The sequence below is a fragment of the Triticum dicoccoides genome, chromosome 6A (assembly GCF_002162155.2).
Source record: "Triticum dicoccoides isolate Atlit2015 ecotype Zavitan chromosome 6A, WEW_v2.0, whole genome shotgun sequence".
In the NCBI taxonomy this organism is placed as follows: Eukaryota; Viridiplantae; Streptophyta; class Magnoliopsida; order Poales; family Poaceae; genus Triticum; species Triticum dicoccoides.
Window position 1 is genome coordinate 2081774 of NC_041390.1, and position 12905 is coordinate 2094678.

General features: G+C 46.0%; 1 pseudogene; it reads right to left on the minus strand.

The window, feature by feature from the left end:
* Positions 1–800: 800 nt before the first annotated feature.
* LOC119318879 lies at positions 801–4483 on the minus strand (annotated as a pseudogene).
* Between the last annotated feature and the right edge of the window lie 8422 nt (positions 4484–12905).

The following is a 12905-nucleotide window of genomic DNA, read 5'->3' on the forward strand; positions in this document are numbered from 1 at the left end:
TCAACATTTTTTTAATACTTATTCAACACTATCAAATATTTGTCCAACATTTTTCAAATACTCGCTCAACATTTTTTCAATACTTGTTCTACATTTTCCAAATGTTAAGCGAAAACAGAAACGTAGAAAAGGAGAGAAAAACAGGCTGTGGTCTCCAGCGCGCGTGGGCCTGCCCATCTCACTCGCCCCTTGGCGAATATGAAGTTGGAGTCGCTGAAGGCAAGATATATGGGCGCCCGTATTTGTTTTTTTCACCCAATCGTAGGAATTGGTGTGGGCCATCAGATCGTTGACCGCATTGGACGACAAACAACGCCCATGCCGAGTTCGCCCAGGTCGAGGTCCCTTCCGGCGGAGCCTCCGACGGTGCGCCACTAATAATATACTGTAGTAATATACCCTGAGCTAGTACAGCATTTGACATGTGAGGTCTTGTGTCCTGCCTGATTTATTTTGCTAGCTGCACCTGTAGATGGTGAACTCTGCCAGATTGGTGTGAGATTTTTGGGCCTGATTTATTTTCTTGCTTTGCCAATGCCAACATCCTAATAATATACTGTAGTAATATACCCTGAGCTAGTACAGCATGGCTCGGGCTTCAGTATTTACCTGGTGGGTTGTAAATTCAACCATGACTTCAGCCACTTTTCAGCACATACCATAATAGCAACAACATGTTTGGAAAAGGTACAAAAAAGAAAATAGGATTGTAGCAAGCCAGGAAAACCCGCGCGCGGTCCATGCCTGGTCCTCATGATGACCATTGATAAAGCCTTAACAAAAGTAGTACAGATCAAGTATTATGCCTGGTCTCCTGATGATGCCACAATAGAAACAACAAGTCTTAACAATAGTAGGAAAATACAAAGCCAGGAAAACCCGCTGTACCTGCCTGATCATGATACCATAATTTGTCTGATACTTCAGCTGGTTGATTAAAAGGGCATTTATCTTTCACACCAAACAATCTTGTATAAAATAATTCTTCAGACAAATGTTGAGAAAGTGGTTTTAGCTTGTAAATATCGCCGGTGCTTGTGGCAACATTGAGAATACGAGTAGTTGTGATTACTCGGCTCCCATGATTGTTATCAATGAAAGCGCATTTGATAATTTCCCATGCATATAAATCCATATGTCATCAATAACAATGAAGTACCTATACATGCAACAACACAACACCAACGCATCAGGTAGTAAAACCATCTAGAAAATATGTTTAAAAATGCATAACATGACACCTCAATAACGAATATAAATATGTATGTGATCATTTAATCTACAACAGGTACAAAAAAAAGTCGTGAACAAGCCGCTAGAAAAATGCATGGCAGAAATCGATTAATCCCTTTTAATCAAAACTGTAGTTCTTATTAACTTCATCCCTCAGATTAAATATGTTTTTATATATTGAATTTGGTTTTGAATAATTAGTTTGAACTCTGATTTATATTCCAGTTCTAAACCAAACTTATGAGAATGTTTGGTAGTTGTTCAGGATCACAATGATATTAAAGCTTGAAAACATGGTAAAATATACTCCATTTTTTAAAAGTACATAAGAACATCAATAGCCTCTCGAAATCCAAATTTAGAACATGTCAAAACGAAATGAACCACATGTTTCAAACTGGTTGCTTCATTGGATTCAATTCCCTTGTGACGTTGAAATGCATCACCTAGATGATAAGAGTCGAAAGGAATAGTACTTACTTTATGCATTTGCCATTTACATGTAGATGGCATCCATCCTAACATTTGATGGCGCATTGTGTCACTACATGTAACACATTAAGTTCTATGCGTCATATGCTATCATTGGTATTTTCAATTATATCTCAGTAATGGGAATGATTAGTCAGCTCAATTTGCTAATTCTCCTGAGATATAAAATTAATTAAGGTGGATGTTGCCTACCTTGTTGGGGATCAAAGCAGAAATTTAAATTTTTTTACACATCACCAAGATCAATCTATGGAGTCATCTAGCAACGAGAGAGAGAGAGAGAGAGATGAGTGCATCTACATACCCTTGTAGATCGCGAGCGGAAGCATTTAAGAGAACGGGGTTGATGGAGTCGTACTCGTCGTGATCCAAATCACCGATGATCCTAGCGCCGAACGGACGGCACCTCCGCGTTCAACACACGTACGGAGCTGAGACGTCTCCTCCTTCTTGATCCAGCAAGGGGGGAGGAGAAGTTGATGGAGATCCAGCATCACGACGGCGTGGTGGTGGAAGCAGCGGGATTCCAGCAGGGCTTTGCCAAGCGCTACTGGAGAAGGAAGAGGTGTCACGGGAGGGAGAGGGAGGCGCCAGGGCTTAGGGTGCGGCTGCCCTCCCTCCCCTCCACTATATATAGGGGCTAGGGGGCGCATGCCCCCTTAGAGATCCCATCTAGAGGGGGGCGGCGGCCCCTCGAGGGGCAACGGCCCCCTTAGGGTTTCCAACCAGGGGGCGCATGCCCCCTCGGGGGCAACGGCCCCCTAGGTTTCCAACCCTAGGCGCCTTGGGCCCTTGGGTGGGGCGCACCAGCCCACCAGGGGCTGGTTCCCACGCCACTTCAGCCCATGGGGCCCTCCGGGATAGGTGGCCCCACCCGATGGACCCCGGGACCCTTCCGGTGGTCCCGGTACAATATCGGTGACCCCCGAAACCCTCCCGGTGGCCGAAATTGGACTTCCTATATATAAATCTTTACCTCCAGACCATTCCGGAACTCCTCGTGACGTCCGAGATCTCAAACGAGACTCCGAACAACTTTCGGTTAACCGCATACTAATATCTCTACAACTCTAGCGTCACCGAACCTTAAGTGTGTAGACCCTACGGGCTCGGGAGACACGTAGACATGATCGGGACAACTCTCCGGTCAATAACCAACAGCGGGATCTGGATACCCATGTTGGCTCCCACATGCTCCAGGATAATCTCATCGGATGAACCACGATGTCGAGGATTCAATCAATCACGTATACAATTCCCTTTGTCTATCGGTACGATACTTGCCCGGGATTCGATCGTCGGTATACCGATACCTTGTTCAATCTCGTTACAGAAAGTCTCTTTACTCGTTCCCGTAACACATCATCCCGTGAACAACTCCTTGATCACATTGAGCTCATTATGATGATGTCCTACCGAGTGGGCTCAGAGATACCTCTCCGTCATACGGAGTGACAAATCCCAGTCTCGATTCGTGCCAACCCAACAGATACTTTCGGGGATACCCGTAGTGTACCTTTATAGCCACCCAGTTACGTTGTGACGTTTGGCACACCCAAAGTACCCTTACGGTATCCGGGAGTTGCACAATCTCATGGTCTAAGAAAAGGATACTTGACATTAGAAAAGCTTTAGCAGACGAACTACACGATCTTGTGCTATGCTTAGGATTGGGTCTTGTCCATCACATCATTATCCTAATGATGTGATCCCGTTATCAATGACATCCTATGTCCATGGTTAGGAAACCATAACCATCTATTGATCAACGAGCTAGTCAACTAGAGGTTCACTAGGGACATGTTGTGGTCTATGTATTCACACATGTATTACGATTTCCGGATAACACAATTATATCATGAACAATAGAGAATTATCATGAACAAGGAAATATAATAATAACCTTTTTATTATTGCCTCTAGGGCATATTTCCAACATACCTTGCATTCTCCAATAGTCGACGGAGTTTGTTGACGAGTTGTCTTTCATCCAATGCGGACACATCACCCATACGCCCATTATTGTCAACTTCCAAGAGGATATCCTTGATAACTTTCTTTAATGTAGGGTTTCGACCCACCGGAACAAAAGCTTTGTATTCGAATTGTGTTTGAAGCTTATCGTACACTACCTAGCAAGTGTAGTCTTGCCAAGTCCGCCAGGTCCAACAATAGAGACTATCTTCATCTTCTGCTGCTGCTTGGGACCATATCTGAGTCTCTTGGTTAGCTCGTCCCGTGCGTCTTCAATGTCAACAAGCTCTTTCTGATCCTTGTACAAAGCCAAGACACGAGGATCAACCTTGTCTTTGCCAGCTGCATTGGCAACAACATCGTCAACCCTGTATCTATCACGTCGGTCAGCCACCTCTTGGGCACGGTTCTTAATGTCCCTGATAGCATTGGCAATCTGATGGCGAGTCTTGCCTTTGGTGAACAAGTTGGACATGTCCCCCGCTAGCCGTTTGAGCTTGTTTGAGTCGGCGACGACATCGGATTCCGATCCCTCGACGCACAGCAGGAAGTTGTCGACGACATCCTCCATGTCATATGATAGCTCCCTGAGCTCATCAGCCCAGATGATGACCTGGTTGTCTAGCTGGTCTCTTGGCACCTCCGCCACCTTGACACGGGCAGCGTTCATGCTCTTCATCTCCCTCTCGAGGGACTTGACACCCTTTTGCAGCTTGTACTCCCCCATGAGCAGCTCCCCGAGCTTAGGGAGCAGGCTTCCCATGGCCCCAGTCACCACCTCCATGGCGGAATTGATCGATCTTGGATCTCAATGTATGGATCCTTTAGGAAGAACTCCTATAACAGACATGGATTGGAAGTTAGAAAACAGGAATCTGCCCCGTTGTGGCAAAACCAAAGGAAATACACTGGAAAATAATCTATCCGCTCCAACACCAAGGAAGCATAGCTCCCCTGATTCCCATCCCCCACCTCCACATCTCAGATCGAGACACAGCCCCCCGCATACCATGGCCAGATCTGGCAAGCGCGATGGTGGGAAGAGCGCGACGCAGGGCGAGGGCGCGGCGAGTGCGACCCGTGCATCAGGTGGCGGCGCCGCCTTAGCCCCCATCGCCGGTGGCGACGCTCCCAGAGATCGATGTGTCGTCGCCGGAAGCGATTGCGGAGATGCGGCGGGTGGTGAGGGAGAGATTCCCGAACCGCTCCAAGTGGCCCGAGAACTTCATGGAGATCCTGCGTCGGGCAACATTCGAGGAGCGCGCTCGCTTTGCGGGTGACGATGGCGGGATGGACTACGAGTTCATCTTCTGGGCGATTCAGGAGGCGGAATCGTCGGACCCAAGGCAGGCGGCGAGATGGGCGCGATTCAAGTCAAGCTCTCCGTCAAGGCTCAACATCCGGCCTCCACCGGTGCTGCAGATCTCCCGCATCCCACCGGAGGCGCTACCGACGGGGGCCGTCCTCCCCAGGGCTCCTTGAAGCTTCAGCAACCCAGCGCATGGCCCTCGCAGGGTGTCCCCGCTCTGCAAACAGGGCACAGGAGGATCAGGGGTTCCACCCTGGAGCCTCCACCATGGCGGGGTGACCGCGGGGAGAAACCTCATTCTAAGGTACAAAAAAATTGATCTAAATCCTGTTCAGATGTTTTCAGCGCTCGATCTAAACTTCATTCAATTGGGGATTCCCAGATTATTCTGGATGGGAGATTTAGTAAGACAAGTGGGTTTGATACAATTGAAAGGGTTGTCCCTTCGTGTAGCCATTGCGAGGCCTCACCCACCCTGAGAGCGTCGTGAATCCTGTCTGATGCGCCGATTTCAGTGACCTGTTCTAACTCCGATGAGCTCGCCTGTGCGAGGGAGGCGGGACTGCGTTCAAACCAACCAGTCACTGCGGTAGGGCCAAACCCCACGCCATCTCTGTTGATCCGGGGGTGTGTGGTTGGGAAGAAAGCGGGTACTCGTAAGACGTTTTCTGCTTCGGCAAACGGGTTTGGAGAGGAGGTGGCGAATTTCTTTGGTCAGCCTTGGGTTATCCCTTCCCCAACCCGCAACCGCCGCCTACATAAACCTAGGTAGCTACCTCCAAACCCTAAATACGCCATCCCCAAATTGTTTTGGGTGAGGAAAGATCTGTTCCACTCAAAGAAGTTTTCGGTCCAAAACTGCTTCCCGATTTCCTTTGTTATTCCATTTGATCCTACCCCTACCATCTTCAAAATCTCCGCCGAGGACCTTAGGTTTCCTAGATCGTTCGTTGAAGCTGTTAAGAGCGGGATGGAGAACCGTGGTCAGATGCCGCAGAGAAATCGTCGGCCACCACCGGGGAAGAAGCCCAATCCTCAGGAGGGGAAGTCTATTACCGCTGCGGTGGGCGCTGCCGGGAAACCAGGTCAGCAGGGGGCGATCAAGTCAAACCAGGGGAACCAAGCCCAAGTTGTCCCTCCGGCTGTCGCTGCCCCACCACCTCTCCCACCGCCCCCAGTGGTAAAGCCTCTTGATCCAAAATACAAAGATATGATCTGCTTGAATTGTAGTTGGCCTGGTCACTATGTGGGAAATTGTGTGGAGCCAAAAAAGTGTTTTATCTGCGCTGGGAACCATAACGTTAACAACTGCGCTGCCTGGGCAAAACCACAACCTGCTGCTACTTATTTTGGAAGTGCTTCTTCTGGACAGGGGTTTTAACATATTGAAGTTCCTGTGGCAGCCGAGTCTAGTTGGCTAAATTACAAAAATTGTGTTGTTCTTAAGGTGGTTAAGGGAGAGGTTTCTGCCTCTGATCTGCTAACACAACTGAATGGAATCTTCTGTAAGAACAAGGAATGGCCATGGCAAATCAGAGAGGTGGAAAACAAGAATTCCTATTATGGTTCCCACTTTGGAAGAATGTGGATGACCTAATTGAATTCCCTCCTTTTGAACTGCCTATTGCTGGAGTATCTGTTAAGATCTGTGAATGGGAAGGTATGCTGGATGAGTTTGGGGCACTTACTGAAGCCTGGGTGCAGATTGATGGTATCCCACCTAAGTGGTGTGCGTGGAAAGTCTTTGCCCAGATCACTGCTTGCTTTGGTATCCTTGTGGATGTGGACTGGAATGGTATTTTCAAGAGCTTTTATGAAAATAACAGTAAGGATGCTGAGGATAAAGAGGGCATGGAAGAAGACGATGATGAGGCAATTGATGAATTGGACAAGGCCAATTTTCGTACCAAGACAGATTACCCAACTAGCTCGAACAAAACCATATCTCAAGTGACTGCTTCTGCAGTGGAAGTCCGTCCAGCTAGCCCAATTAATGCAATGCAAGTAATGATCTCTGGTCGCTTCAAAGCCTGGACACCAGTGAAAGTTGATGGAGATGAAACTGAACCAAATTCGAGGTTTGAAAAAACTGATGCTCTGTCAGTCTATTTGGACTATTGTTCCGAACAACTTAGCAAGTTTGAGATGGAGGAAGCTGATGTGGAGGAGGATAACATCAATATGGGAATGGAATGTTTACCAGAAGATCTAACTTTGGCAACGAATTCAGTTAAAAGATCACTACTTGATTCCCTGGAAAGAGCAGACACTGTGGTCAAGAAAAAAAATCAACATCAAAAACTCACCTACCTGGGGCCCAGTGCTTGCTGATAAACCAAGGACCAGAACTCATGGGAATATTAAGATCATGGACAAGACATCTGCATACATGGTGAAGAAGAATTTGGAAATACCAGCCACATTCAAAGGTAAATCATTTGCCATCCTTGATCCTAATGAACTTGCTTCTCATACTTCTAAAGTTGATTTATGCATTGGTAACAATGAGGAAGAACAAAAGAATATTATTCTTGACCTTATTAACAATGAGAAACTTATATGCTTGCAATTTGCTAATGAAAATCCAGAGATTGTTCTCCTTGATAATTTAGATTTGTTGGAAGTGAATGACTCTACCCCTGTTTCTGGGCAAAAGGATACCCCAGATACTGAACCAATTGGCACTGTTGGTTCACTTGTGGAATTCCCTGCCTTGAAAACCAAGAAAAAGCCTTGTGGCTTATCCCACCCTCTTAAGTTTAAATGATAGGATCTTTCTGGAACATTCGTGGTTTATGTCAACCTAGTAAAATTCAGTGCCTGGGAGATTTTATTTGTAGTAATCAGGTAGATTTACTGTGTTTTTCGGAAACCAAAAAGGAGATCATTGATGCTCATATCCTCAATGGTATTTCTCGTAGAATAGCATTTGACTGGCATTATCTCCCTGCTATTAACACAACTGGTGGGATCCTTGTGGGTCTCAAAAGTGATTTGTTCAAAGTGATTGGGTTTGTTAATAAGAAGTTTTGCATTGTTGCAACTCTGAAAAATAAATCAGATGGTTTTGTTTGGCATCTTGTTGCTATATATGGTACTTCATATAATGAGCTTAAGCTTGAATTCTTTGCTGAATTACATGATATCATGGATGGGCTTACTTATCCAGTTTTGCTGGGGGGGGGGGGGTTAATCTAGTTAGGTCCACGGCTGACAAGAACAATGGTATTATTAACAACCAGTTTACGTACCTCTTCAATGACTGGATTAATAAATGGTGTCTTATGGAAATCAATGTTGCAAATAGGAAATTTACATGGAGTAATAATCAAGATAATCCCATTTTTGCAACTATAGATAGGTTTTTTTTCTCTGAACTGGGATGCCCACTTCCCTTTATCAGTGCTTACTCCGCTCCCTCGGGTAGGGAGTGATCATACACCGTTGCTTTTGGACACAGGAGCTCGGAGTGTTACCTCCCCGAGGATTTTTCGCTTTGAAAAATGGTGGCTTGACCACCCTAATTTTAAAAAAATGGTGATTGATACTTGGAACACTTCGGTCCCTGGTAAAACAGCTATGGATATTTGGATGAATAAAAGTAAACTCTTTAGGAAGAAAGCTAGAGGTTGGAGTATTAACATTGAGGCGGAAACTAAGAAAAGGAAGAGAGAGCTTTTGCTCGAATTTGATATTCTTGACGTATTCTCTGAAAGGAACCAGATCGATGATGGAGATAAAATCAGGATGGAAGAAATTAGGAAAGAACTCACACTGATCTGGAGCAAAGAGGAAACTGCCTTGTGGCAATGCTCCAGAGATCGTCGAATTATTGACGGGGATAAGAATAATGCATATTTTCATGCGATGGCCAACCACAGACACAGAAAAAACCATTTATCCGAGCTGGTTGGGGAAAATGGCTCAGTTTATACTACTCAGGAAATGCTGGAGGTGGCTACTTCTTATTATAAAAATTTGTTCTGTTTTGAAATCAAACATAATATCTGTCTTGGCCTTCCTTTTGGGAGGAAGATGAATTAGTTACTCAGGAAGAAAATGACCACTTACAAAAGAGCTTTTCCAAGGAGGAAATTAAGGAGGCAATTTTTGGATCTTATGCCCATGGTGCCCCTGGCCCTGATGGGTTTTCCTTCTTGTTCTACCAAACATTTTGGGAAGTTATTAAAACATATTTCATGGCCCTAGTTAGAGACTTTGAAGAGGGGAAGCTGGACTTACAGCGTTTAAATTTTGCTCTGATTGTTCTCATTCCTAAAGAGGCAGATGCCAGAGAGATGAAGAAGTTTCGTCCTATTAGTTTGAGTAATTGTGGGATAAAAAACTTCTCTAAAGCCATGACAAATAGGGTCTCCCCTGTGGGACGCAGGTTGATCTCTTCTAACCAAACTGCTTTCATTAAGGGGATATATATTTTTGAGAGTGTGGTTATGGCCCATGAAGTGATTCATGAAATTAAAAAGTCAGGTTCTCAAGGTTTGGTTCTCAAATTAGATTACAAGAAGGCATATGATAGGGTTAGCTGGGAATTCTTGTTCGATATGCTCCATTCGAGCGGTTTTGGTCCTAAGTGGATTGCTTGGATTAAGAGCATGCTTGTTAATAGCACTTTTAGTGTGAGGATTAATGACACCACTAGTCCCTACTTTGTAGGAGGGAAAGGTCTCAAACAAGGGGACCCGCACTCTCCCCTACTGTTTAACCTTGTTGCTGATGTTTTTACAAAAATGCTCAAGAAAGCTACTTCTCAAAATGTAATTTCTGGGCTTCTGCCCCATGTGATCCCTGGAGGTGTGGTTAGTCTGCAATATGCAGATGACACCATACTCTTCTTGGAAAATTCTACTCAGAAAGCAAGGAATTTTAAATGGCTTTTGTCATGTTTTGAAAACTTATCTGGTATGAAAATCAACATCCACAAAAGTGATCTCATGACTATAAATGTAGATGATGCAGTTGCTAGTGAGTTTGCTCAAAATTTCTGTTGTAAAAAAGGATCTTTTCCTATTAAGTATTTGGGAGTGCCTCTGCACTATGATAAATTAAAAAGAGAGGATCTCCAACCTATCATTGATAGAATCATTAAAGGGATATCTGGCTGGCTGGGGAGATATCTTACTTATAAAGGAAAAATTATTTTGCTATGTGCTTGTGTGATTAGCATTCCTGCTTACTTGATGTTTGTGATCAAATTCCCTAAGTGGGCAATCAATGCCATTAACTCACAAATGGCTCACTTCTTTTGTGGAAATGTGGGTGATCAACACAAATACCACCTGGCTAACTAGGGCTTAATTGCTAGGAGGAAGGAGCTTGGAGGTTTGGGGGTACCCAATATTAAGGAATATAATATGGCATTGTTAGCTTCTTGGGGTAAAAGATTTTTTAATAACCCTGACTCAGATTGGTCTAAACTTCTCCTGTATAAATATAGAGTTAATTCCCCAAACCTCCTCTGGGCTAAAAGTGAAGGGGGCTCTACCTTTTGGAAGAGCATTACTTGGGCAATGGCAGCTGCAAAAACATTCTATAGATGGAAGCTGGGTGATGGAAAACCCATTAGTTTTTGGCATGATGTGTGGGTGGGGGGTTGTTCCCTTAAAGTGCAGTTCTGGGACTTGTTTAGTATTTGTAACCAGGTTGATAGTACTGTAGCCCAAGTTTGGGTTGGGAATGATTTGAAATTAACATTTAGGAGATGTGTTGACATGCTGGGGATGAATCGTTGGGATCAACTTGTCTATATGATCAAACAGTGCCCTCCATCATATGAAGTGGACATCCCCATTTGGGGGCTAGAACCTAGTGGGACTTTCTCAGTAAAATCTTTTTACAAACAGATCAATTTTGGTGGGATAGCTTCTAGTGTTAGTACAAAAATGTGGAGAATCCTATGTCCACAGAACATTCATATCTTCCTATGGCTTTGTATTCATAATAAGATACTTGCTAGAGATAATCTTGCGAAGAGAAGGGAAGTAGAAGATCCTTCCTGTTTATTTTGCTCTAAACCTGAAACTGTTCAACACCTGCTGTTTGACTGTGTGGTGGCCCAGCAAGTTTGGAACCTTGTTGTAGAATTTTTTTAATATTGACAGCATATCTTGTTTTGAAAGAGTTATGTCCTTCTGGCATGTGCATAAAGAAAAGGCTGTTTTAAATCTGACAACAACTGCTACCTTGTGGAGCTTGTGGAGACTGAGAAATGAATTTTGTTTTCAGGGACGCAAATGGAGAAGTGTGAAATGCATTCTTGCAAAACTAAGATATTATTTATACCAGTGGAAAGTTCTCTGCGACGATGGGCAAGCAACTCTGCTGCAACGATGCATCCTACTGCTGGACAAGCGGTGTGGGGAACTCCTCCGGATCGCTTGGAGATGAGGCTGGGGGAGACCAACTGAGTAATCAGGACGCTGGAGAGGATGAAGCACTGAAGATCTGACTTGGACCCCGATCTTCTTCATTTTCCTGTTTTCTTGTTGGTTCTCTGGGACTTTCAGTGTTGGACAAGTTTGTGTCCTGGACAGGGTCTGTTCTGTTGGCTGTAGCCTTTATCTTTTGAGTTAGATGCTCTGTATGGAAATCGATGCCTAAAACTTTGTAGTCTGTAAACTGGTTGCGGTCTGCTTCAATAAAATGGGGCAGGGGGGCAACCCCCTTTCATTCAAAAAAAAGCATAGCTGCTTAGGGCTCGTTTGGTTAGATGACACCATATATTATAAATGAAATTACTGGTCAAAGTTAAATCACACAAACCAATAACGCCACATAAAAAGGGTTAGAAGGAGTTACTAGTACCTTCTCTTTTTTAGAAAAGGAGGATGACCCCCGGCCTCTGCATCAGGGAGATGCATGCGGCCATTTTATTGATTATTCTCGAGGACCTTACAAAGTAGAACAACTATACGCCTGAATCCGCCATTTTGGCAACATCTGCCGCTACTCCTATCCAAATGATGAAGGGGTGCAAGTTGGGCCACATACTCAAACCTCTCACCTAAGCCTAACATCTAAAGCCGGAGGCCCCGACCAAGCCATTTGCCGAGTCCGGGACTCAAACCGGTCCGACGCACTCACATGTGTCGTCGCCACCATCTTCCACTGGTCCATCTTCAGAGCAGAATGAGGTGACAACCTTGGCAGGTCCTCCGCCAACGACGCCACCACGACGCCAAACAATGACCTCCACCTACGCGAGACTTGGCAGGTCCTCTGCCATTGACGCCACCACGACGCCAGACGACGACCACCACCTACGCGAGTCCATCTCCAAGCAACGGACGTAAATCCTTGCTAGAATAGGGCCGCACCACCACCGTCGCCCACCATCCACAAGCGCCACCCAACCCCAAGGTTCCCAAAGCAGCGCCTTCAAGAAGGGAACGGCGTCGTGAGCGCCGCCGCCACCCAACAAAGTTAGGGCTTTCTCCCGGGAGACCTGGTGGAAGGGGAAGTGAGGAGATCAGTCCATACCGACGCCTCCAAGGAGGGGAACGACGCCCTCAGGCGTCGCCGTCGGCGCGGCCGGTCATGGCCGACCAGGGATTTCGCCTGGACTAGATCCCTGCCACCAACAGCGCCTCCTGTACAGAACCGGCGACCAAGAGGAAGCGCGGCCCGACCAGGCTGGCCCGCACACCGAACAGGGGAGGAGGGGAGGCACCAGATCGCGCGCACCGACCGCCGCAGAAGCCGCCGCCGACCGCCAATGACCACCGGATCCCGCCGCCCGCGTTGCCAGGACGCCAGATCCACCGCCCGCACGGCTGCTAGCCGGCCGAGCCTTGCCAATGGAGTCGCCGCTCCAGATTCGAGGTTCCCCACGCAGAGGCAGGGCAACCGAGGCCCCGCCGCCACCATCCTTGGCGCCCCG